General features: G+C 42.8%; 1 protein-coding gene across 1 annotated transcript in view; it reads right to left on the minus strand.

Annotated features, from left to right (window-relative positions):
* LOC124607046 overlaps positions 1 to 20,767 on the minus strand; it is a 69,541-nt gene extending 48,774 nt beyond the window's left edge. The window contains exon 1 of the mRNA XM_047139222.1: positions 20,653 to 20,767. The gene's annotated coding sequence lies outside the window, so the exon portion shown is untranslated. The remainder of the gene's footprint in view (positions 1 to 20,652) is intronic.
* Between the last annotated feature and the right edge of the window lie 4,740 nt (positions 20,768 to 25,507).

A 25,507-nucleotide genomic window follows, 5' to 3' on the forward strand; every position in this document is an offset into this window, starting at 1 on the left:
GACCATTCTTAATGGTATGGGATTTAATTGTGTTTCTCCAGTGTTAACTTTAAAAGAGAGGTTACCCAGCAGCACGGTGACGTATGTTGCTGTGAGATCAGTGAAGGAAACTGAGGTTTTGTATTTCGTTTAGAAGCCCGCTTCTATGAAAGATGTTACGGCGAGAATTTGCTCGCAGTAGCCTAGATTCGCACGGAATCCTCCAATAATCACTTCGCTTCCCGAATATGTAAGGTGACATATGACTGGAGCATAGATGAAGGAGTTAAGCTTAGAAAATTCGGCCACTTGTATGAAACAATTAACAAAAATCTTAAAGATGAAACTAGGAAATATGCTCACATCAAACACTACAAAACTGTTGCAGATTCCACACAACTCAGTGTACGCGAGACATGAGTGACTAACGAAAAGCAAGAAAGCCGTAATCAGGCACAAGCAAGAAAGTTCATAGAAAGAATTAAATGTTGCACAGTAGAAGACAGACTAAAGAATTAAGGTATTAGAGAATAACCAAAACATTTTCTTCTAAATGATACAATGCTAGATCACAGTAGGAAATAGAACGAACACCTAGAAAGAATGGAGAGTGCGAGACACCACTTACAGGCTAAGAAAGTGTCAAGGAAGAAGAGACGGATGAAGACCCCGGCAAGGATGGGTACCGTAACAGGCCGAAAGGCTCGGTTTTTGACCGAGGAAACTGCTTCTTAACGTCAAGACGTGTTGTTTTCTATTTTTTCTTTCCTGCTCTATGTTTTTGTTCAGTTACAAAGGAGAATCTGTTCCAAATACGAGGGTGAGTCAAATGAAAACCTTATTTGTAATAGCAAATCGAAGATTCGCCTCGTTATCCTGTAAGTTGGTAAGCGTGCTACAAACAGCGTGCAGGATGGTCAGTAGGTGACAGCATAGTGCAGATGCACACATACCGACGCATTATCAGTATAAAGATGGCTGCCCCACTTGCGACTTGCACCAGGGAAGAACAGCGTTCTGTTATTCGGTTTTTGCGTAGTGATGGTGTGAAACCTATTGAAGTTCATCGACGAATGAAGGTTCAGTACTGTGATTAATGTTTGTCACAGCAGCAAGTCTACGAATGGAGTAGGAAGTTCGCAAATGGTGTGACTTCAGTGGAAGATGCTCCTCGCCCAGGTCAGGCTCAACGAGTTGTGACTTCACAGAACATTGCAGCAGTTGAAGCCGTAGTGAAGGAAAACCGCCGAGTGACACTGAATGACATTGCAGCATGTTTACAGATTAGTCATGGGTCAGCACACCACATTGTGCATGATGCGCTCCAGTTTCACAAAGTGTCTGCAAGATGGGTGCCACGGGTGCTGGCTCATGAAATGAGAGAACGACGTGTTGATGCTTGTGAAGAACTTCTTCGGCGCTTTGAACGAGAAGGTGATGGCTTCCTTGCAAGAATCGTTACTGGGGACGAAACCTGGGTTCACTTCCACCAATTGGAAACGAAGAGAGCGAGCAAGCAATGGCGCCATTCCTCATAACCAAAACCAAAGAAGTTTCGAACAGAACCGTCTGCAGGGAAGGTTATGCTGACTCTCCTTTGGGACAAAAAAGGCGTCATTTTGGAGCATTACGTGTCTAGAGGGACTACTGTCACCAGTGGATCATACACAGATCTCCTAAAAAATCATCTGTGGCCTGAAATCAAATCAAAGTGACGTGTATTGCTGTCAGCAGGTGTCCTTTTGCAACATGACAATGCAAGGCCCCACACTGCCCGTACAACAGTTGCAACAATCACAGACCTGCATTTTGAGTGTCTTCCTCATCCACGATACTCACCAGACCTTGCGCCAAAATTGGACCACTGAAAGACGCAACGGGAGGAAAGAAGTTCCGTCCTGATGAAGAGGTACGCCCCGCGATACATGAGTGGTTGCGCGGACTACCAAAAGAATTTTTTTCTAAAGGAATTTATGCACTTTATAAGCGCTGAAGGACTTGCATTGAGCGTTGGGGGGTTTATGTTAAAAAGTGATATAGCTTTGCACCACTTCTGCACAATAAATAATATTCAAAAAATATTTAAGGTTTTCATTTGACTCACCCTCGTATGAGAATAAAGATTCTGTTTTCCAAAATCATCATAGAATAGAAAACTACACTGCATCTCAAATCTGCAGGTGGCAGAAGAGAGAGAAATAAGAACATGTTTTAGCTGTGGCCTCTGATATGCACGAAATTTATACGAAAAATATAACTGCAGTGACAACGCGAGCAGGAGCAATTTGGGAAAATAATTAGAAGACTGTCGAAGATAGTCTCAGGAATACTTCGGTCTGTAAACATTACTACACATGAGGTATTTTGCAAGGTGTCATTCATATATCCCGGGGCCCCAAAAAAGGCAGGAACTTTCCCCTACGTCCATTATCTCATTCTGTTATATAAATATGTGTTGCGGTAGGAATCATATGACATCACACAGTATTTATTCATCTCACTGAAGTATTTTTACATGGAAAGGATTATCTGCATAATGGTATGAGCTGGAATGTATATATTTATTATTTTATGTACGACGTTCAAACTCTCCCCCACCATTAACTATACACCAAAAACTAACACAAAATATTCTCATTTTCTATGATTATCTCTGATTCAGTTTTGAACATTTGAAACATTATCCTGAGGCTACTTATAATTACAAGGGCAAATAAAAACAGTGAATGATAAAAATACAAATAACAATAACAATGATAATAGAAGGCAAAAAGAAGCCGTATTTAATATCATCATAAGCACAAAGTGTAATGACAGGGGAAGATTGAAATGACCGTAACTATTCAGAAAGAGCTGACTATTTATTAATGAGACAATCAATTTCGGTCAGCTGTTACTATATTCAGACCTGAGTGAATCCAGTACATTACATAATTCGTGTCATTGTATGTATAGATGCTACAGTCACATTAATGAGCCATACAAGCTGCGTCATGATATGGCTGATTAATGTGACTGTACCATCTATACATACAATGACACAAATAACGTCATGTACTGGATTCACTCATTATCTGAAGATGGTGATAGATGACCGGTATTCATTTCCTGGTTAATATCATTTCTGTGATAGTTGACGATTTACAACAAAATAAGCATTTCCTGGCTCGCTGTGAAACATTGTTACATACATGTCGCAACTCGTGAAAAGAGCTGACTGTTTTAATAGAAGACTGTAGACAAGGGGGAGGGAAAGATGAAGGGGGAGGGGAAGATGAAGTTGAGACTAGTGATCTAAAGGCAAGTGTATGAGTTCCTTGAGATTTCGCAGAAGACCCTTCTGGGTTCTTGTTACAGAAAAGGAGTTTGAGAAGATGGGTCTATTATACTGAACAGAGAAGATTTTAATTTGTTGGGAGCCACTACTACTTCTATGATATTTAGGTAGATGTGTGAGAGGTGAGTGTGAACGAGAGGGAGTGCAATGACTGAGCAGGCGGTTCTGCAGCAAGAGGGTACGGTAATCATTAATTCTGTATTCACGTAGCCATGATAATTGTTTCTTACCCAAGAGTGATATGATCGAAAAAACAATAGGCATTAATGTATCGCGCACACGCGTTCGTCGACAGTTCCATCCGGTGTGAGGTCCTTCAGGTAAGTCCTCGAATAATACACTACCAGCCACTAAAATTGCTACACCAAGAAGAAATGCAGATGATAAACGGGTATTCATTGGACAAATATATTACGCTAGAACTGACATGTGATTACATTATCACGCAATTCGGGTGCATAGATCCAGAGAAATCAGTACCTCTTGCCGTAATAAAGGCCTTGATACGCCTGGGCATTGAGTCAAACAGACCTTGGATGGCGTGTACAGGTACAGCTGCCCATGCAGTTTCAACACGATACCACAGTTCATCAAGAGTAGTTGAAATGGATCAAATGGCTCTGAGCACTATGGGACTTATCATCTGAGGTCATCAGTCCCTTAGAACGTAGAACTACTTAAACCTAACTAACCTAAGGACATCACACACATCCATGCCCAAGGCAGAATTCGAACCTGCGACGGTAGCAGCAGCACGGTTCCGGACTGAAGCGCCTCGAACCGCGTGATCAAGAGTAGTGACTGGCGTATTGCGACGAGCCAGTTGCTCGGCCACCATTGACCAGACGGTTTCAATTGGTGAGAAATCTGGAGAATGTGCTGGCCAGGGCAGAAGTCGAACATTTTCTGTATCCAGAAAGGCCCATACAGGACCTGCAACATGCGGTCGTGCATTATCCTGCTGAAATGTAGGGTTTGGCACGGATCGAATGAAGGGTAGAGCCAGGGGTCGTAACACATCTGAAATCTAACGTCCACAGCTCAAAGTGATGTCAATGTGAACAAGAGGTGACCGAGAGATGTAACCAATGGCACTCCATACCATCACGCCGGGTGATACGCTACTAAGGCGATGACGAATACACACTTCCAATGTGCGTTCACGCCAAATACGGATGCGACCATCATGATGCTGTAAACAGAACCTGGATTCATCCGAAAAAATGACGTTTTCCCATTCGTGCACCCAGGTTCGTCGCTGAGTACACCAACACAGGCGCTCCTGTCTGCGATGCAGCGTCAAGAGTAACCGCAGCCATGGTCTCCGAGCTGATAGTCCATGCTGCTGCAAACGTTGTCGAACTATTCGTGCAGATGGTTGTTGACTCAGGGATAGGGACATGGCTGCACGATCCATTACAGCCATGCGAATATGATGCCTGTCATCTCGACTGCTACTGATATGAGGCCGTTGGGATCCAGCACGGCGTTCCGTATTACCCTCCCGAACATAACGATTCCATATTCTGCTAACAGTCATAGGATGTCGACCAACGCGAGCAGCAATGTCGCGATACGATAAACTGCAATCGCGATAGGCTACAATCCGACCTTTATCAAAGTCGGAAACGTGATGGTACGCATTTCTCCTCCTTACACGAGGCATCAACGCCGGTCAACTGTTGATTGTGTATGAGAAATCGGTTGGAACTTTCCTCATGCCATCACGTTGTCGGTGTCGCCACCGGCGCCAACCTTGTGTGAATGCTATGATAAGCTAATCATTTGCATATCACAGCATCTTCTTCCTGTCGGTTAAATTTCGCGTATGTACCACGTCATCTTCGTGGTGTAGCAATTTTAATGGCCAGTAGTGTATTACAGTCGGCCTGCGTGGGCGAGCGGTTCTAGTCCCTTCGGTCTGGAACTGCGCGACCGCTACGGTCGCAGGTTCGAATCCTGCCTCGGGTATGGATGTGTGTGATGTCCTTAGGTTAGTTAGGTTTAAGTAGTTCTACGTTTTAGGGGACTGATGACCTCGGATGTTAAGTCCTATAGTGCTCAGGGCCATTTGAACCATTTGAATAATATAACTTGCAAACACGTTCGTGTGATTAAGCTCATGGTAAGCATAGAGCATGTAAGCAGAGGCCTGAATAAAAGTTCACCTGCTCGCGAGTACTGCAGGCCAGCAACGCAACAACGCAACCAAAATGTGTGCTGACGCTGGCGAAGACTTCAGCAACGGATCTCGACAGTGCAATCGGCTGGCATCTGAAAGCAGACGCGCCTGTTATGGCATTAAGTCGCTGCGCCCGACCTCGGCACTCCAGCCGACACCACCTAGACTATAGGCCTGCGCTCACACTTGTGACGTCACATACTGGTGGCCGGGTCTGTATCGGAACGCTCCTGTTAAGCACTCTGCAGCTATACGAACTTTACGAGTTTTAGAACTGAGACCGCATAAGGATTCTCCTGCTTTCCTCTTCTACATGGCCTTGTAATGAAAGTATGGAAATTTATATCATTGCGTGAAGTAACTGAACAAAACTCCCTATGTTATTTCAAGATGTAGAATTATTTAGACGATTTGCCTTAAATACGCGTTTCTAGGCTTGAATACAAACTGTAATTTTAAATTCTGTCTTTTACCTCAGGAGCTACGTTTGTTGCAGTAAAAAATCGGCAATATGCAACAACAAGCAGACGTTTTCGGTTTTAAATAAAGCAACTGGAGTTCCTTCAGAATTTAAGAATTTGTTTCCCCGGTTATTTTCGTAAATTTTCCTATCCACTTCAAAATTTGCTGACCTCACACGAAACTCAAATCATTCGATGAAATGCAGCACCTCCTGACATAATGTTTAATAAATCAAAAACCCGAAAAAATATTTTATTTCCCTGTTTCTCCAGAACTTTAGAACCTTAAACATGAAAAGATTGTTTCTCGTATATCCTTGACTGAAATTCGTGTCACAGAGTGCTGTTAATTTAATCACAATGCACTTACCTCGAAATTTTGCTTTCTATACTGCTTAATCTGTCGAACACTGAATTCATTAAAGCAATTTTCTAAGGTGGTTTACTCAAATTGAAATTATTTCCGAATAGCAGCATATGTAAAACTGAACAAAATCATTCTGTAGCTGTTCCAAATAAAAATACTGGAAACTCAATAATCTGGTAGGAATGACAAGGAATACTAAACATTTTCGAGCCACACTAATTAATGTAACTATTCTATGTGACAATAGTTGCAAATATGAGACACTTCACAGCCAGCTTCGTATTAACCTCGCAGAAATGGTCCAGAATTAAGAAACAAATTATACCGGTACCTGATACGTAACTGCTTTTAAAAACAATGTTGTGCAATGGAAACAAATAACACGCTATAGATTTTTTGTCATTTACTTATCCTTGAATGATGCGTAGACTGAAATTCATGTCTGTGATTAGTTTGGCAGCTGAGCTATCACATCTCAAAGTCACCTTTCGTCAGAATGGTTATAGTGAGAGGCAGATCAAACGTGTGTTGCGCTATCGGCCTTCTGTCAACGGGTGAGTGACGATAGCAACGAAGTGGCACCTAAGTCTACGGCCTTTTTGCCTTACGCAGGAAGCATTTCCAACAGAATTGACCGTATTTTGCGTAAATATGACGTGAAATGTGTTTTTCGACCACCTTGTAAGATTAAGGCCCTGTTGGCGTCCGTAGAAGACGATATTGGTTTGCGTAAGTCTGGTGTCTATCGCATTCCTTGCAGTTGTGGCATGTCACATATTTGTCAACCAGGACTGTGGAAGACCGGTGTATTGAACATAAGCGTCACACACGCTTACAACAGCCGAGCAAATCCGCTACTGCAGAACATTGCCTTGACACCGGTCATCCTATGGAATACAACAGTACAGAGATTCTGGCTTGCACGTCCAGCTATTGGGATAGTGGTATTAAGGAAGCTGTTGAAATCAAACTATCAAGCAACCTTATAAACAGAGATGGTGGATTTTGTTTAAATGGTGCTTGGAATCCGGCTCTGTCTCTCATCAAAAAACAGAGGGGCAGAACTAGTGCTATCTCACCTGCTGATTAATAGTCACTATCGATATTTCTGATGTTGGTTATCTTTGGTTGTGTGTGGATTCTGCGGTTACTTGTTCTATGTGTGGTACCTTCCTTATTTCTCCTCTGTGAACCGAGGTATTAAATTCCCTTGCACATTGCTTCCTCCTTGCAGTTGTGCCTTGAGAATGTCAGGGTGTGCTGCTGTCGCAATATCGGCAGTGGTCGGTGACGTCAACCGGCAGCAAACCCGTAAGTTATTTGAAATGTTTTACTTAAGCTGCGCATTTAATATAAAGATAAGTTGTATTCATACCAGTAAAAGTTCAGTTCAAATTAGGTTCTGGTTAGTCAAAGGTTAGCATCCGAGTTTAAGTTAGATACCAATTTGAGGGTAGATAGTTTTGGTAGTACATAGTCTTTTTATAGATTGGGAGTTAAAGTTGGGTTAAGTTTCATACAGAAACACGTAGTCAGGAACTTACATACGTCGACCTTTTCTGCTATTATAGTTCGTTGATTCGATTTGTAATACATAGCCATATAGTGTTGGATTCATCCAAAGCAAAAAAGAAAAAAAACGCTGTGTTAATTTTACCAGTCTTGTGCTTCTTTTTCAGGCAGTTCATTCAAAATTTTGTTTTGAATTTGCGAAATTTTGGGTCTTGTCACGATTATCGATTACTTTATTACGTATACAATTACCATAATAGTGCAGTATCTGTGCGGATTTCATTTATTATTGAGTATTTGAGTGCACGACAGTACAGTTCTTTTTGTTTGTTTGATCACTGCAGCAGTTTTGTTTTTCCAAGAAATAGTATTTCGTCATGTTTGGCACAACAGAAAAAAAACGAAAGCCCGTCGTAGCACAAGACAACAGAGGGTTTTACGAAATAGATGGTCGGTACGGGAAGATATAACTCACCTTGAGCAATTAGTAACTACCAATATTTTACATGAGGCTACAGGGAATTGCGTGGTTCCACAATGATTAACCATAAGTGTAGAATTCCGCGGCCAGTGTGACAGTTAGTAAAATTTTTCTTAGTTTGTGACAGCATTTTCAATACGAAAAACTACCGACGTTCCGGTCACTGTTAATAGTGACCTTCTTCAGGTTTTTTTTTAATGAACCAAGAAAAGAAATTAAAACGCCCTGAAGAAAGTCACTTCTAACAGTGACCTAAACGTCGGTAGTTTTACATATTGACAAAGCTGTCACAAACCAAGAGTTTTTTTGACAGTTATTAACCAATTTAGCGAGCAATAATGGAAAGGACGAACGATGGGTAATGAGGGCGCCAATTCTGAAGTCGAGTCGGTCGGTGATAAGTCATCACAGTCTACAGAAAGCTTACAAAAGTTGCCACAATGTTGCTGAATTTTTCACCTAGTAAGAGACACATCATAATAAGGTTTTTCGTCAATGTCATTTGAAGGAACACAGCCGACATCACCTACAGTGAACAGTTATATAGAACCAAAATGCGCGAATCCGACAAATTCTCTAGAATCAATTCGTCAGATCCTTAAAGAAGCGTAAGATGAATTCAGCAAGAAAACTGACAAATCACAGAAAGAATATAAGAAATCACAGAAAGAAAATGGTAAGTCACTTAGGCAAGACATAAAAAAACAAAGAATGGAAATACAAGATCACTGGAAGAAATGAAATTTAAAATACAAAATTTAGGAAAGAAATTAAACATGACCTGCAACCAACAATAAGCAGTTTTACAACAGAACACGAAAACAAACAAAAACGAGGGTAATGATAAGGACGAATTGTCAGCCAAAATCAACTATTTCCGAGTGCAGGAGTTACACAAATTGTTTAAAAATTCATACACCTGATTAGCACGCGACATAAGGTCTCAATGGTGACTTACGTAATAAACAAGAGCCCCCCCTGACTTTGCTTAGTCTTCGTAAGCTTTTAGACACACTAGCACTCCCTTCTTCTTATGTAAGAGAAATGTTTTGTAGCCAAACTATCAGTTTATTGCTGCTAATCATTACATGTCTCGTGGTTTTTTAATATTTTACTTACGATGCGAAGATCTTTTTGTCACCATATCCTCGTATTTGTTGCGTTACTTTTTAACTGCTTGACAGCACTATGTAAAAATATTTTAACGAAGGTACGTTTATAATCTGTTTCTTACTGTACACTTGTTGTTATTAACCTGCTGTTAGTTGTGATCCAACTCTAGCAATCACTAAATTTTCATTCTGTACACATTATTTGTAGGACTCTGTCGGCCACAGTTCGCTTGAAGATTGCTTTCCGATGTAAGCTTAATTATATTGTCTCCTGAGGGGGGCAAATTAATTTGCCGAAATTAGTCAAGAAGTTAATTTAACAAAATTGTGTGCAGATGACGACTGATTGTATCTATTCTTAAAGTAGCAAGATATTCATACACAAAGGAAAAAAGAAAACAAGTGAGCCAGACATGTTTTTCGTGGAATGTATGATTAGGCATGTAGAAAATAGATTACTTGTGTGATGGCACGGATTTTCGTCATTACGAGATAGCTAGAATAATACTTAAGACTTGCTAAATAACAAAGTTAAACCACCCAGCCGCACAAATTCAAATTCAAATTGCTCTGAGCACTATGCGACTTAACTTCTGAGGTCATCAGTCGCCTAGAACTTAGAACTAATTAAACCTAACTAACCTAAGGACATCACACACATCCATGACCGAGGCAGGATTCGAACCTGCGACCGTAGCGGTCGCTCGGCTCCAGACTGTAGCGCCCAGAACCGCACGGCCACTCCGGCCGACCAAGCCGCACAGTTCCTTACTTGAACGCTAGGAGAAGCTTCATACAAGGGACTGGCAATTTTCTCGACACACTTCTGTTGAACTACGTATACTAACATACAATTACGGTGGATCTGGAACAAATCTGTAGAAAGATTAAGCAAAGCGTTAATGATTTCCAAGAAGCTTGTGAAGTGCATGATACGTCATACAGTGCAACCAAAGTTGTTACAGAATGTCATGCAGAAGATCCTATTTGACGTGATGGGGCTAAGGAGATCCGTTCAAAAAAGTCCGTTGATTTAGGACAATATATTGCAGCTTTAGCATCGGTAAAATAATTTGTGCAAAAACGAAACTGAGTGCATGGATATGTTGCTGACGAGCTATGAATGCCTCTCGCTGTCCTGCAAACTTCAAAAGTGATGTAGCAAAATGCATTCGATCATCTTCATCAGCAGCTGAAAAGGCTCGTAACGCAGAAACGAGGAAAAAGGCAAATCAAAATGAGACGTGTTATACCCCTACCTAACATTTCAGGTGAATTTCTTCCATTTCTGATCATTTAGTTGATCTGCCGACGATAACGTTTTTAGGAGGAGGAGCTAATGCAATAAGTCAAACACTAATAAATGTGAAAAATCCACAAGCTTAGTTTTAGGGAGCCAAAAGACATAATAAATCGATGGACTAAACGAATGCATGTTGTCTTTTCTTTTAGAGATGTCTGAAAGAACAGATACCATGGGTTATTCCCAGCTTTTATACGTATTACGTTCATTGAATGGGGTGTGGAAGAAAGGAAAGGGAAGGAAATAATGATGTCAGCTGCATTACGACTTCATGCAGAATTAGCAGTGACGAGTGGAAATGTGTGCCAGACCGGGACCTGAACCTGCATTTCCTGCTTACTGGGCAGTTGCGTTAACCAATGTGCCACCTGGACACAGAGTTTATCGCAAATGCGCAGACTATCTCAGCGCGCTCCCCAGCTAACTCACATTCCACCTACTATCCATAGTCCCTACCCATGTCCTCCATGCTTACTAAAATTAGATTCTCACTGGAGGTCGAACTCAACCCGCCAGGGTAGACGAGAGCGCTAACTCGCTGCTTCCTGGACTCGGATAGGCACGCCAGCCCCAGATCGAATCCGCCCGGCGTATTAACGACGAGGGCCAGAGTGCTGGCCAGCCTAGATGCGGTTTTTAGGCGGTTTTCCACATCCCGCTGGGCGAATACCGGGCTGGTCCCCATGTTCCGCCTCAGTTACACGGCTCGCAGACTTCTGAACAATTTCGCACTATCCCATGGATTACACTCGACACAGACAGTTGGGGTACACTAATTCCGTACTGGGGGGTACGGGGTGGCGGCAGGAAAGGCATCCGGCCACCACATAAACATTAACATGCCAAATGATGTCTGACCCTGCATAACTGCGGGACAAGGCTCAAGCGATAGAACTGGAGGTCGAACTCAAATGTGCATCCACAGTGAACATTCTAGATTCATCGCCCTATCGAGGTGAACCAAATATATGAACGTGTGGTATCTGTTCTTTTATACATATCCAATAGAACAGACACCATGCGGAATATGCAGCTTTGATACATGTTATGTAAATTGAAGGGAGGGAGAAAGGGAAGAAAAGGGGAGGAACTAATCAGCTTCAATAAGAATCAGCGGCGATGAGTGAAAATATGTGCCACACTCGGTCTCGAAACTTGGATATACTACTTAAAATGGTTCAAATGGCTCTGAGCACTATAGGACTTAACATCTGAGATCATCAGTCCCCTAGAACTTAGAACTACTTAAAACTAACTAACCTAAGGACATCACACACTTCCATACCCGAGGTAGGATTCAAACCTGCGAACGTAGCAGTCCCGTGGTTCCGGACTGACGCGCCTAGAACCGCTCGGCCACGCGGCCGGCATCTCCCAATTACTAGGTAGCTGGGTTAACTACTGTATATTAAGCAAGCACTTAAAGAAACAAAAGAAAATTCGGAGAAGGAATTAAAATCCATGGAGAAGAAATAAAAACTTTGAGGTTCGCCGACGACATTGTAATTCTGTCAGAGACAGCAAAGGACCTGGAAGAGCAGCTGAACGGAATGGACAGTGCCTTGAAAGGTGGATATAAGATGAACATCAACAAAAGCAAAACGAGGATAATGGAATGTAGTCGAATTAAATCGGGTGATGCTGAGGGAATTAGATTAGGAAATGAGACGCTTAAAGTAGTAAACGAGTCTTGCTATTTGGGGAGCAAAATAACTGATGGCGGTCGAAGTAGAGAGGATATAAAATGTAGACTGGCAATGGAAAGGAAATCGTTTCTGAAGAAGAGAAATTTGTTAATATCGAGTATAGGTTTAAGTGTCAGGAAGTCGTTTCTGAAAGTATTGGTATGGAGTGTAGCTATGTACGGAAGTGAAACGTGGACGATAAATAGTTCAGACAAGAAGAGAATAAAAGCGATCGAAATGTGGTGCTACGGAAGAATGCTGAAGATTAGATGGGTAGATCACTTAACTAATGAGGAGGTATTGAATAGAATTGGAGAGAAAAGAAATTTGTGGCACAAGTTGCCTAGAAGAAGGGATCGGTTTGTAGGACATATTCAGAGGCATCAAGGGATCGCCAATTTAGTATTGGAGGACAGCGTGGAGGGTAAAAATCGTAGAGGGAGACCAAGAGATGAATAAAGTAGACAGATTCAGAAGGATGTAGGTTGCAGTAGGTACTGGGAGACGAAGAAGCTTGCGAAAGATAGATTAGCATGGAGAGCTGCATCAAACCAGTCTCTGGACTGAAAACCACAACAACAACTGAGCCATCCTGGCACAGTGCTTATCGCAAATGCATGGATTATTTGGGGTGCACACACATTCCCACGTAGCGCCACATCCTCCATGCTCCCTAATTTTAGGTTCCCACTGAAGGTTTAACTTAAATGTGGATCCACACTGAATGTTGTGGACTTATTTCCCATCGAGGCGAATTAGTTATATACATGCACGGTCTGTTCTCTCAGACATGTCGGAATCAACATACACCAAGTGGAATCCGCAGCTGTGATATGTAACATGTAAATTCATGATGGGCAATGGCGACGGGAGGGGGGGGGAGGAAGAAGAGGAGAGAGAAGGAACTAATAAATCAGCTGCATTGGGACCTTGTGGGGAATCAGCAGCAATGAGTGAAAATGCATGCTGGGTTGGGATATGAATATGGGAACATCCGCTTACCAGGCAGCTGCATTAAGCATTGCACCACCCGGACACTGTTGTCGGGAATGCATGGACAATATCGGACGCTTCCCAGACAACCCACATTCCCACCTAGTGCCAGTTATCCACAGCCCTCTTCCATCTCCTCCATGCTCACCAATTTTAGATTCCCGCTGAAGGTTGTGGATTCACTGCCTATCGAGGCCAATCAGTTATGTGAACGTGTTGTGTCGTAACTGATTCGCCTCAACGGGCAATGAATCCACACCCTCCAGTGCGGAGCACGTTTATGTTCATCCGCCGGTGGGAATCTAAAATTAGCGAGCATGGAGGACTTGCGTAGCGACTGCTGATGGGTGGCGCTAGGTGGAAATGTTAGTCAGCCGGGGAGTGTGCCGAGACAGTAAACGCATTTCTGATACACGCTGTATGCGGGTGGCGCGCTGTTCAACGCAACTGCCTATTAAGCAGGGGATCCTGGGTTCATGTCTCGGTGGAACACACATTTTCACTGATCACTGGACTGATTCCACGTAACGTCCTGATGCAGCTGATATTATTAATTAATTCTTTCCTCACCTCCTTCAATTTACATAATGAATTGATGGAATCTGTAGCTATAGGTAAAGACCTACATTTAAACCCATACAGGCATGGGATGCGACAGTAAAAACAGTCCCCTAGCTATTCTAAAAGACAGACTTCTCACAAACACAGCTCTTCTGAAATGTGTGAAAAATTCCCACATCACATCACTGCTAGGAGTGTTTACCCGCAATGAATTTACTAATACTGTATGGGAAACGACTGAATTTGAAATTATGAATTTAGATATGGAATGAAGCTGTGGCACCCACTGAGTGGCAAAAGTGAAGCTCAAAATGGTTCAAATGGCTCTGAGCACTATGGGACTAAAATTCTATGGTCATCAGTACTCTAGAACTTAGAACTACTTAAACCTAACCAACCTAAGGCCATCACACAACACCCAGTCATCACGAGGCAGAGGAAATCCCTGACACCGCCGAAAGTGAAGCGAAATCGGAATAACACCTATTACTTTCACTCGTTTCGAGGCTGAAAACGTCCCTAACAATTACTTCTAGGTCATGGTCGATTCATAAAAACTTTTTCCTAATGTTTTATGTTGGACTGCGAGACACATCCTCAGCGGCAAAGCGGCGAACTGCAACCAGAACTCGAGGGAGCTCCGAATATGTAGAAAGTGTAGAGTCCATCACATGACGTCAGCTACGAGATTATCTCTGATAATGCCAACATTCTCTGCTGAAAGAAACTGGTCGTCATTCTTACAGTGCAATGTTGACTTGCAAATTTGAGCTAATTTAATACCTTCCTCTTTTCTGTTACAATTATTACGGTGTTTATAAATCTCAGTATCCTGTTTATACATGCGCGCATGATAATGCGTTGTTTTCAACATGATACTCGTCTCACTGAATTTTATTTGATGAACATCTTTCTGGGAAACATGATCCGTTACAGCCAATTTATCCGTATCTCCCAACGTCTTCTTGTGTTCAACCAAACGGGTCTTAACACTTCCTTTCATGGTACCAATATAAACCAATCGACAGCCGCACGCAGTTTCATACATAGCCGGTGTAGCAAAGGATGTATATATTTTGCCAGTCTTACCCTTCTGGTGGGTCTGAAGATAGCTTCCACACCATACTTGCATAACACTTTCACAATGCGATCGGCAATCTTAGTAATGAATGGAATGAAATCTTTCTCCTGGCCATCCATTGTTCCTCATTGATCCCGATTCTCTCCCTAGGGCAAAATGCACAATCTAACTCCTTGTTAGACTAACCATTCTTCTTGACTGGCGATCATAGGTGTCCAGCCTTACCTTTTAAATAATTTATTTCACATATTTTCTACTCCCAGTCTACCAAGTTTTCAATCACACCTCTCTTTTGTCTCTGGTGGTGGTTAGGATCTTTACGAAGGTAACGGTCGGTATGCACGGTTTTTCTATTCTAACCACCATCCCACAAAAAACGAGACGTGGTTAAAACCTTGGTAGACGTGGCGTACAAAATTTGTGAACCGGGTTCTTTAATAGACAAGGTTGAACATCTGCAGTTGACACCAGCGGAGAATGGTTATTCCAACAAGCAAGATATATCGAGCACTTCGCCCTAGGGAGACAATCAGGACCAACGAAGGACAACGGCCGCCCATGGGGAAAGTTTTGCTTCCGTTCATTAGAAAATTATAGATCGCATTGCAAAAGTGTTGAGCAATTGTAGTCTTGAAACTATCTTCAGACCCACCAGGAAGATAGAAGAATATTTAAGATACCGTTTGGATAGGCCGGGTGTCTATAAAATTCTTTGAATTTATAGATTGGTTTACATTGGTACCGTTAAAAAAAGTCTTAACACCCGCCCGATTGAACACAAGACGAACTGCCGTCTGGGACATATGGATAAATCGTCCGCAGTGGAACATTTTTATCAAATGGACGTTCGTGAAATAAAATTCAGTGGGACGAGCGTCATATCGAAAACATTGCATTATCATGTGCATATATACAGAGAGGATATTGAGATTTATAAACACCATGATAATTTTAACAGAACACAGGAAGGCGTTAAATTAGATAAAATTTGGATGTCAATGTTGTACCGTAAAAGTGACGATCGATTACTTTCAGTCGAGAATACAGGTATTCCCAGAGATAATCTCGTAGCCGACGTCAAGTGACTGCCAGTGGTGTCCTCTACACATCCTATCTATTCAGGGCTCCCTTGACTGCTGGTCCCTAACAGAATTGTAACATATATATATATATATATATATATATATATATATATATATATATATATATATATATATATATATAAAATGGGTGATCCATTGATTGTGACCAGGCCAAATATCTCACGAAATAAGCATCAAACGAAAAAACTACAAAGAACGAAACTCGTCTAGCTTGAAGGGGGAAACCAGATGGCGCTATGGTTGGCCCACTAGATGGCGCTGCCATAGGTCAAACGGATATCAACTGCTTTTTTTTTTAAAATAGGAACCCCCAATTTTTATTACATATTCGTGCAGTACATGAAGAAATATGAATGTTTTAGTTGGACCACTTTTTTCGCTTTGTGATAGATGGCACTGTAATAGTCACAAACGTATAAGTTCGTGGTATCGCGTAACATTCCATCAGTGAGGACGGTATTTGCTTCGTGATACTTCACCCGTTTTAAAATGGCCTGTTTACCAATTGCGGAAAAGATCGATATCGTGTTGATGTATGGCTATTGTGATCAAAATGCCCAACGGCCGTGTGCTATGTATGCTGCTCGGTATCCTGGACGACATCATCCAAGTGTCCGGACCGTTCGCCCGATAGTTACGTTATTTAAAGAAACAGGAAGTGTTCAGTCACATGTGAAACGTCAACCACGACCTGCAACATATGATGATGCACAAGTAGGTGTTTTAGCTGCTGTTGCGCCTAATCCGCACATCAGCAGAAGACAAATTGCGCGAGAATCGGGAATCTCAAAAACGTCGGTGTTGAGAATGCTACATCAACATCGATTGCAGCCGTACCATATTTCTTTGCACAAGGAATTGCATGGTGACGACTTTGAACGCCGTGTGTAGTTCTGCCACTGGGCACAAGAGAAATTACGGGACGATGACAGATTTTTTGCACGCGTTCTATTTAGCGACGAAGCGTCATTCACCAACGGCGGTAACGCAAACCGTCATAATGTGCACTATTGGGCAACGGAAAATCCACGATGGCTGCGACAAGTGGAACATCAGCGACCTTAGCGGGTTAATGTATGGTGCGGCATTGTGGGAGGAAGGATAATTGGCTCCCATTTTATCGCTGGCAATCGAAATGGTGCAATGTATGTTGATTTCCTACGTAATGTTCTACCGATGTTACTACAAGATGTTTCACTGCATGACAGAATGCCGATATACTGCCAACATGATGGCGGTCCGGCACATAGCTCGCGTGCGGTTGAAGCGGTATTGAATAGCACATTTCATGACAGGTGGACTGGTCGTCGAAGCAACATACCATGGCCCGCACGTTCACCGGATCTGACGTCCCCGGATTTCTTTCTGTGGGGAAAGTTGAAGGATATTTGCTATCGTGATCCACCGACAACGCCTGACAACATGCGTCAGCGCATTGTCACTGCATGTGCGAACATTACGGAAGGCGAACTACTAGCTGTTGACAGGAATGTCGTTACACGTATTGCCACATGCATTGAGGTTGACGGACATCATTTTGAGCATTTATTGCGTTAATGTGTTATTTACAGGTGATCACGCTGTAACAGCATGCGTTCTCAGAAATGATAAGTGCACAAAGGTACATGTATCACATTGGAACAACAGAAAAAAAAATGTTCAAACGTACCTACGTTCTGTATTTTAATTTAAAAAACCCACCTGTTACCAACTGTTCGTCTAAAATTGTGAGCCATATGTTTGTGACTATTACCGCGCCATCTATCACAAAGCGAAAAAAGTGGTCCAACTAAAACATTCATATATCTTCTCGTACTACACGAATATGTAATAAAAATGGGGGTTCCTATTTTAAAAAACGCAGTTGATATCTGTTTGACCTATGGCAGCGCCATCTGGAGGGCCAACTATAGCGCCATCTGGTTTCCCCCTTCAAGCTAGACAAGTTTCGTTCTTTGTAGTTTTCTCGTTTGACGCTTTTTTCTTGAGATATTTGGCCCGGTCACGATCAATGGACCACCCTGTATATATGTGTGTGTGCGAAGTCATGCATTGTTTGCTATGATGCGTACATATGAATACAAAACTGCTGCAAATCTACATTTCAGTTTAACTTATATACCGGGTGATCAAAAAGTCAGTATAATTTTGAAAACTTTATAAACCACGGAATAATGTAGATAGAGAGGTAAAAATTGACACACATGCTTGGAATGACATGGGGTTTTATTAGAACCGAAAAAAATGGTAGACGCGTGAAAGATCTCTTGCGCGTTTCGTTTGGTGATGATCGTGTGCTCAGCCGCCACTTTCGTCATGCTTGGCCTCCCAGATCTCCAGACATCAGTCCGTGCGATTATTGGCTTTGGGGTTACCTAAGTCGCAAGTGTATCGTGATCGACCGACAACTCTAGGGATACTGAAAGACAACATCCGAAGCCAATGCCTCACCATAACTCCGGACATGATTTACAGAGCTGTTCACAACATTATTCCTCGACTACAGCTACTGTTGAGGAATGATGGTGGACGTATTGAGCATTTCCTGTAAAGAACATCATCTTTGCTTTTTCTTACTTTGTTACGCTACTTATTGCTATTCTGATCAGATGAAGCACCATCTGTCGGACATTTTGTGGACTTTTGTATTTTTTTGGTCCTAATAAAACCCCATGTCATTCCAAGCATGTGCGTCAATTTGTACCTCTCTATCTACATTATTCCGTGATTTATTCAGTTTTCAAATTTATACTGACTTTTTGATCACCCGGTACACTAATGCTAAACGGAAGAACTACGATTCTAAGTGCAAATTATTTGGCAACATTAGACTTGGGCAAAGGAAAATGGTTTACTAGACTGGCAGCCTTCGGGGTGTATAAAGCAATGTCAAATATCACATCACCAAACTGTAAATTAAATCTAGCAGGTAACAAGTCTGTAAATGTTTCCTATGGCGAAATCGATACTAATTATGTCAATGCATATTTAAAACGGTTTACAGAAGGGTCTGAGTTACATTCAAGTATCAATAACCTTAATATGTAGATATGAATAACCGAGGAGACTACTGACGAGAAGAGGAAGGATCAATCGGACACTTTCGTGTTTTACAATGAAACAATGTCGGGCATCAGATTCTGATCAAGTTTATGTGTCAAGTGGTAGCTATATTACCAACTATTACTACTCACACTGAGTGTAATATAGCAAAAATTGCTTATCTAAATGAGAGATTCATCCGAAATTTACATTTTTTTCCTGCATCCGACCCTTAAGCGTTACAGCGTGCAACTATTTGTGTACCTGCTTCTACCAACATGCACAGGACGTACATGAACTATTAAAATGGCAGTAAAACTTGGAATGCAGTGATTCGTAATAATTGCACTGCAAACGGGCCGCAATGGAAATTCTAAAAATGATTCTAGTGAATTAACTCATAATTATATCCACGAGCAGCTTAGAACAGGATTGTGAGTAGAACATTTACACCTTACTATATGACTTGTAGACGAAATTTCAAAGCACTAATTATGAAGGTCTTAAAGACGGTAGCTGTATCTTATCACCGAGGGAACTGAAGAAAACGACTCCCATTGTCGTAATCGACTATCGGAAACAAAACGAAATCATTAAATCAGGTCTAGTTGACGTACGTAGTCAGTTTATAACCATGGATAACTTCCCAGGGGGCACACCTACCTAATTAGTATGGCCGTGTCATAAATAACACACCGTTCAGTTGGTACAAAGAGATGCTTAAAAGGAATTTCAAACAATTTCACTATGATACGTATTTCCATACGTTAATTGATTTCAGTTGTCGCAGGATTCCACGACGACAATGGTTTATTTATGGTGAAAGATGTCACGTTCATCACTCTAGGAGAAAAAGTACGTGTTATCACAACATTCAGTACGATTGTGGCGTCGCAAAAACTATTTCCCAATGTTACATGCTTGAAAACACGATAAACGACATTGTGGTTGGTGCATCATTTCTATGGGATCTGATGCGATGAACCTGGTATTCAATACACGGACTTAACAAGTGGTTCAAATGGCTCTGAGCACTATGGGACTTAACATCCGAGTTCATCAGTCCCCTAGAACTTAGAAGTACTTTAACCTAACCAACTTAAGGACATCACACACATCCATGCCCGAGGCAAGATTCGAACCTGCGACCGTAGCAGTCGCGCGTTTCCAGACTGAAGCGCCTAGAACCGCTCTGCCAACGGGGCCGGCACGGACTTTACAGCGACACTGAAGATGTTCGATCATACAAAGTGGAAAAACGGCTAGGATTAGAACAAATGGGTATGTAGCAGTGCGATCTCTTGAAGACAAGAAGACATAGGATACCAGTCCTCATACTCTGAAGATTGTAAGTGATAAAGTTACCAAAGCATTTGACAATATAACACTACTGTTAAAATGGATGTTAAAACAAACTACTTTTTTTAAACAAAGCTGCTTTTACTTTACTCACCTCCAACACGTGCGAATAGATGTAGTGCGCGCCCACTGATAGTTACGGAGGGGGCAAGGTGGCGCGGCGTGGTTATGGAAGAGAGCGTGGAGACATTCGCTTTCCCATCTCCGCACAGTGCGCGAAACCACTGGTTTAAAAATGTTACTGTCGTTGTTAGCCGTACGCGTGGTGGCGGTGATAAACACACGTGTGTAGACATAATGAAAGTTAATGTGGAAACATTCGTTTATCCATTCCCGTACAAGTTGGCGAAACTAAATTTCTAGAGCCATAAAGGCCGTTCTTGAACAGCAATTAGCCGGACAAACTGTGACGGTTGAAACTCTTGCTCGTGTAAACCACGAATGTAAGCGTTCCCCGTATCGTTAAACTTCTTCTGCGACATACATCGGTTTTGCGAAATACTCGTGCGGGCACTGTGATAATGCAAGTGTACATGGAAACAATCGTTTGTGCTTCTCGTTAACTTTCTCCCACAAACTACAACGGTCGTAACGACGTTTGAAGATACTTGCTAAAAGGTTAATTATGGACGGGCGCAGATATTACATAATATCTGTGGATGTCTCCGATTGTACGAATGATTTACAAATACTTTTCTTTCGTAGCACCTCACTGTAGCGTACACTCAGGGGTAGGCGCGGAGTAATAAGCTGCTTTGGTCTCTGCATAAGACGTCTGAGAACGAACCGCCTGCATCATCCACACATAGCGCCGATGTGTCTCAGGAACGCAGCGAGCGCCAGCATCCTTGTCTTTTACACAACTACAAAATCGTTTTGGCACTTAATTTTTAGATGTACGAACGAAAAATTATGATCTTTGTTTTACAGCTAAAACGATGGAATATTTTTAATCGCAGATAAGGTATTCCGTATGTACCCATCCTGAAACACATACCTATACACTGAGGCGACAAAAGAAATGAGATAGCAATATGCACATATATACTAATGGCCATTAAAATTACTACACAACGAAGATGACGTGCTACAGATGCGAAATTTAATCGACAGGAAGAAGATGCTGCGATATGCAAGTGATTAGGTTTCCAAGGCATTCACAAAAGGTTGGCGCCGGTGGCGACACCTACAACGTGCTGGCATGAGGAAAGTTTCCAACCGATTTCTCATACACAATCAGCAGTTGACCGGCGTTGCCTGGTGAAACGTTGCTGTGATGCCTCGTGTAACGAGGAGAAATGCGGACCATCACGTTTCCGACTTTGATAAAGGTCGGATTGTAGCCTATCGCGATTGCGGTTTATCGTATCGTGACATTGCTGCTCGCGTTGGTCGAGATCCAATGACTGTTAGCAGAATATGGAATCGGTGAGTTCAGGAGGGTAATAGGGAAGGCCGTACTGGATCCCAACGACCTCGTATCACAAGCAGTCGAGATGACAGGCATCTTATCCGATGGCTGTAACGGATCATACAGCCACGTCTAGATCCCTGAGTCAACAGATGGGGACGTTTGCAATACAACAACCATCTGCACGAACATTTCGACGACTTTTGCAGAAGCAGTGACTATCAGCTCGGAGACCATGGCTGCGGTTACCCTTGACGCTGCATGACAGACAGGAGCGCCACCGATGGTGTACTCAACGACGAACCTGCGTGCAAAAATGGCAAAACGTCATTTTTTCCGATGAATCCAGGGTCTGTTTACAGCATCATGATGGTCGCATCCGTGTTTGACGACATCGTGGTGTACGCAAATTGGCAGCGTGTATTCGTCATCGCCATACTGGCGTATCACCCAGCCTGATGGTACGGGGCGCCATTGGTTACACGTCTCTGTCACTTCTTGTTCGCATTGACGGCACTTTGAACAGTGTACGTTACATTTCAGATGTGTTACGACCCGTGGCTCTACCCTTCATTCGATTCCTGCGAAACCCTACATTTCAGCAGGATAATGCAAGACCGCCTGTTGCAGGTCCTGTACGGGCCTTTCTGAATAAAGAAAATGTTCGACTGCTGCCCTGGCCAGTAAATTCTCCAGATCTCTCACCAATTGAAAACGTCTGGTCCATGGTGGCCGAGCAACTGGCTCGTCACAATACGCCAGACACTACTCTTGATGAACTGTGGTATCGTGTTGAAGCTGCATGAGCAGCTGCACCTGTACACGCCATACAAGCTCTGTTTGACTCAATGCCCAGGAGTATCAGGGCTGTTATTACGGCCAGAGGTGGTTGTTCTGGGTACTGATTTCTCAGGGTCTATGCACCCAAATTGCGTAAAAATGTAATGACATGTCAGTTCTAGTATAATATATCTGTCCAATGAATACCCGTTTATGATCTGCATTTATTCTTGGTGCAGAAATTTTAATTGCCAGTAGTGTATAAATGGCTGTAGCATCGCGTTCACCAGGTGGTAAAGGGCAGTCCATTGGTGTAGCTATTATTTGTACTAAGATGATTGGTGTGAAAAGATTTCCGACGTAATTATGGCCGCACGACGGGAATTAACAGACTTTGAAAGCTGAATGATAGTAGGAGCTAGATGCATGGGGCATTCTATTTCGGAAATCGTTACAGAGTTCAATATGGCGATACCTTCGGTGCCGAGAATCCGAAATTTCAGGCATTTGTCCTCACTACGGGCAACGCAGTGGCCGACGGGCTTCACTTTACGACCGAGAGCAGTTGCTTCTGCGTGGAGTTGTCGGTGCTAACAGATAAGCAACGCTGCTTGAAATAATCACAGAAATCGTTGTGGGACGTACGACGAACGTATGCGTTAGGGCAGTGCGGCGAAATATGTCTTTATTAGGCTAAGGCAGCAAACGACCGACGCGTGTGCCTTTGCTAACAGCACTACATCGTTGCAGCGCATCTCTTTGGCTCGTGACCATTTGGTTGGACACTAGATGACTGTAAAACCGTGAACTAGGCAGATGAGACCTGATTTTACGAGGGTGAGTCAAATGAAAACATTAAATATTTTTTTAAATATTATTTATTGTGCAGAAGTGGTACAAAACTGTATCACGTTTCAACATAATCTCTCCCACGCTCAATGCAAGTTCTCCAGCGATTACAAAGTGCATGAATTCCCTCAGAAACAGATTCTTTTGGTAGTCCACTCAACCACTCATGCACCGCGTGGCGTACCTCTTCATCAGAATGGAACTTCTTTCCTCCCAGTGCGTCTCTGAGTGGTCCAAACAAATGGAAATCATTTGGGGCAAGGTCTAGTGAGTACCGTGGATGAGGTAGACACTCAAAATGCAGGTATGTTATTGTTGGAACTGTTCTACGGGCAGTGTGGAGCCTTGCATTGTCATGTTGCAAAAGGACACCTGCTGACAGCAATCCACGTCGCTTTGATATGATTTCAGGCCACAGATGATTTTTTAGGAGATCTGTGTATGATGCACAGGTTACAGTGGTCCCTCTAGGCATGTAATTACCCCCAAACTGACGCCTTTTGCGTCCCAAAAGCGAGTCACCATAACCTTTCCTGCTGATGATTCAGTTAGAAACTTCTTTGGTTTTGGTGATGGGGAATGGCGCCATTCCTTGCTCGCTCTCTTCGTTTCCAGTTGGGGAAAGTGAACCCAGGTATTGTCCCCTGTAACGATTCTTGCAAGGAAGCCATTACTTTCTCGTTCAAAGCGCCGAAGACGTTCTTCACAAGCATCAACACGTCGTTCTCTCATTTCTGGAGCCAGCTGCTGGGGCACCCATCTTGCAGACACTCTGTGAAACTGGAGCACATCATGCGCAATGTGGTGTGCTGACCCATGACTAATCTGTATACATGCTGCAATGTCATTCAGTGTCACTCGGCGGTTTTCCTTCACTACGGCTTCAACTGCTGCAATGTTCTGTCGAGTCTCAACTCGTTGTGCCTGACCTGGACGAGGAGCATCTTCCACTGAAGTCACACCATTTGCGAACTAGCTACTCCATTCGTAGACTTGCTGCTGTGACAAACAGGCATCACCGTACTGAACCTTCATTTGTCGATGAATTTCAATAGGTTTCAAACCTTCACTACGCAATAACCGAATAACAGAACGCTGTTCTGCCCTGATTCAAGTCGCAAGTTGGGCGGCCATCTTTATACTGATACTGCGACGGTATGTGTGCATCTGCACTATGCTGGCACCTACAGGCTATTCTGCGCGCTGTTTGTAGCACGCTTACCAACTTACATGATAACAGAGCGAAATTTCGATTTGTCATTACAAATTTAAGGTTTTCATTTGACTCACTCTCATAGTTGATAGGAGCCGATGATAATGTTCGAGTGTGCGCAGACCCCACGACACCATTGACTCAAATTGTCAGCAGCGCACTGTGCAAGCAGGTGGTGGCTCCATAATGGCGTGGGCTGTGTTTACGTTGAATGGACTGATTTTTCTTGTCCAGCTGAACCAATCGTTGACTGGAAATGGTTTTGTTCAGCTGTTTGGAGGCTATTTTCAGTCATTCATGGACTTCACGTTCCCAAACAACGATAAAATTTTTATGGGCGACAAGGCGCCGTGTCACAGAGCCACAATTGTGTGCGATTGGTTTGAAGGCCATCTGGACAATTAGAGCGAATGATTTCGCCATTCATATCGCCCGACATAAATAACATCGAACATTTATGGAACGTAATCGAGAGGTCAGTTCATGCACCAGACCCTGCAGCGGCAACACTTTCCCAATTATAGACGGCTATAGAGGCAGCAATATTTCTACAGGGGACTCCGACGACTCGTTGAGTCCATGCCACGTCGTGTTTCTGTACTATGACGGACAAATAGAGGTCCGACTCCATCTTAGGAGGTATCCCATGGCCTTTGTCAACTGGGGGGGGGGGGGGGGGGGGGCGAGGGGCACGGA

This window comes from Schistocerca americana, chromosome 3 (genome assembly GCF_021461395.2).
Source record: "Schistocerca americana isolate TAMUIC-IGC-003095 chromosome 3, iqSchAmer2.1, whole genome shotgun sequence".
In the NCBI taxonomy this organism is placed as follows: domain Eukaryota; kingdom Metazoa; phylum Arthropoda; class Insecta; order Orthoptera; family Acrididae; genus Schistocerca; species Schistocerca americana.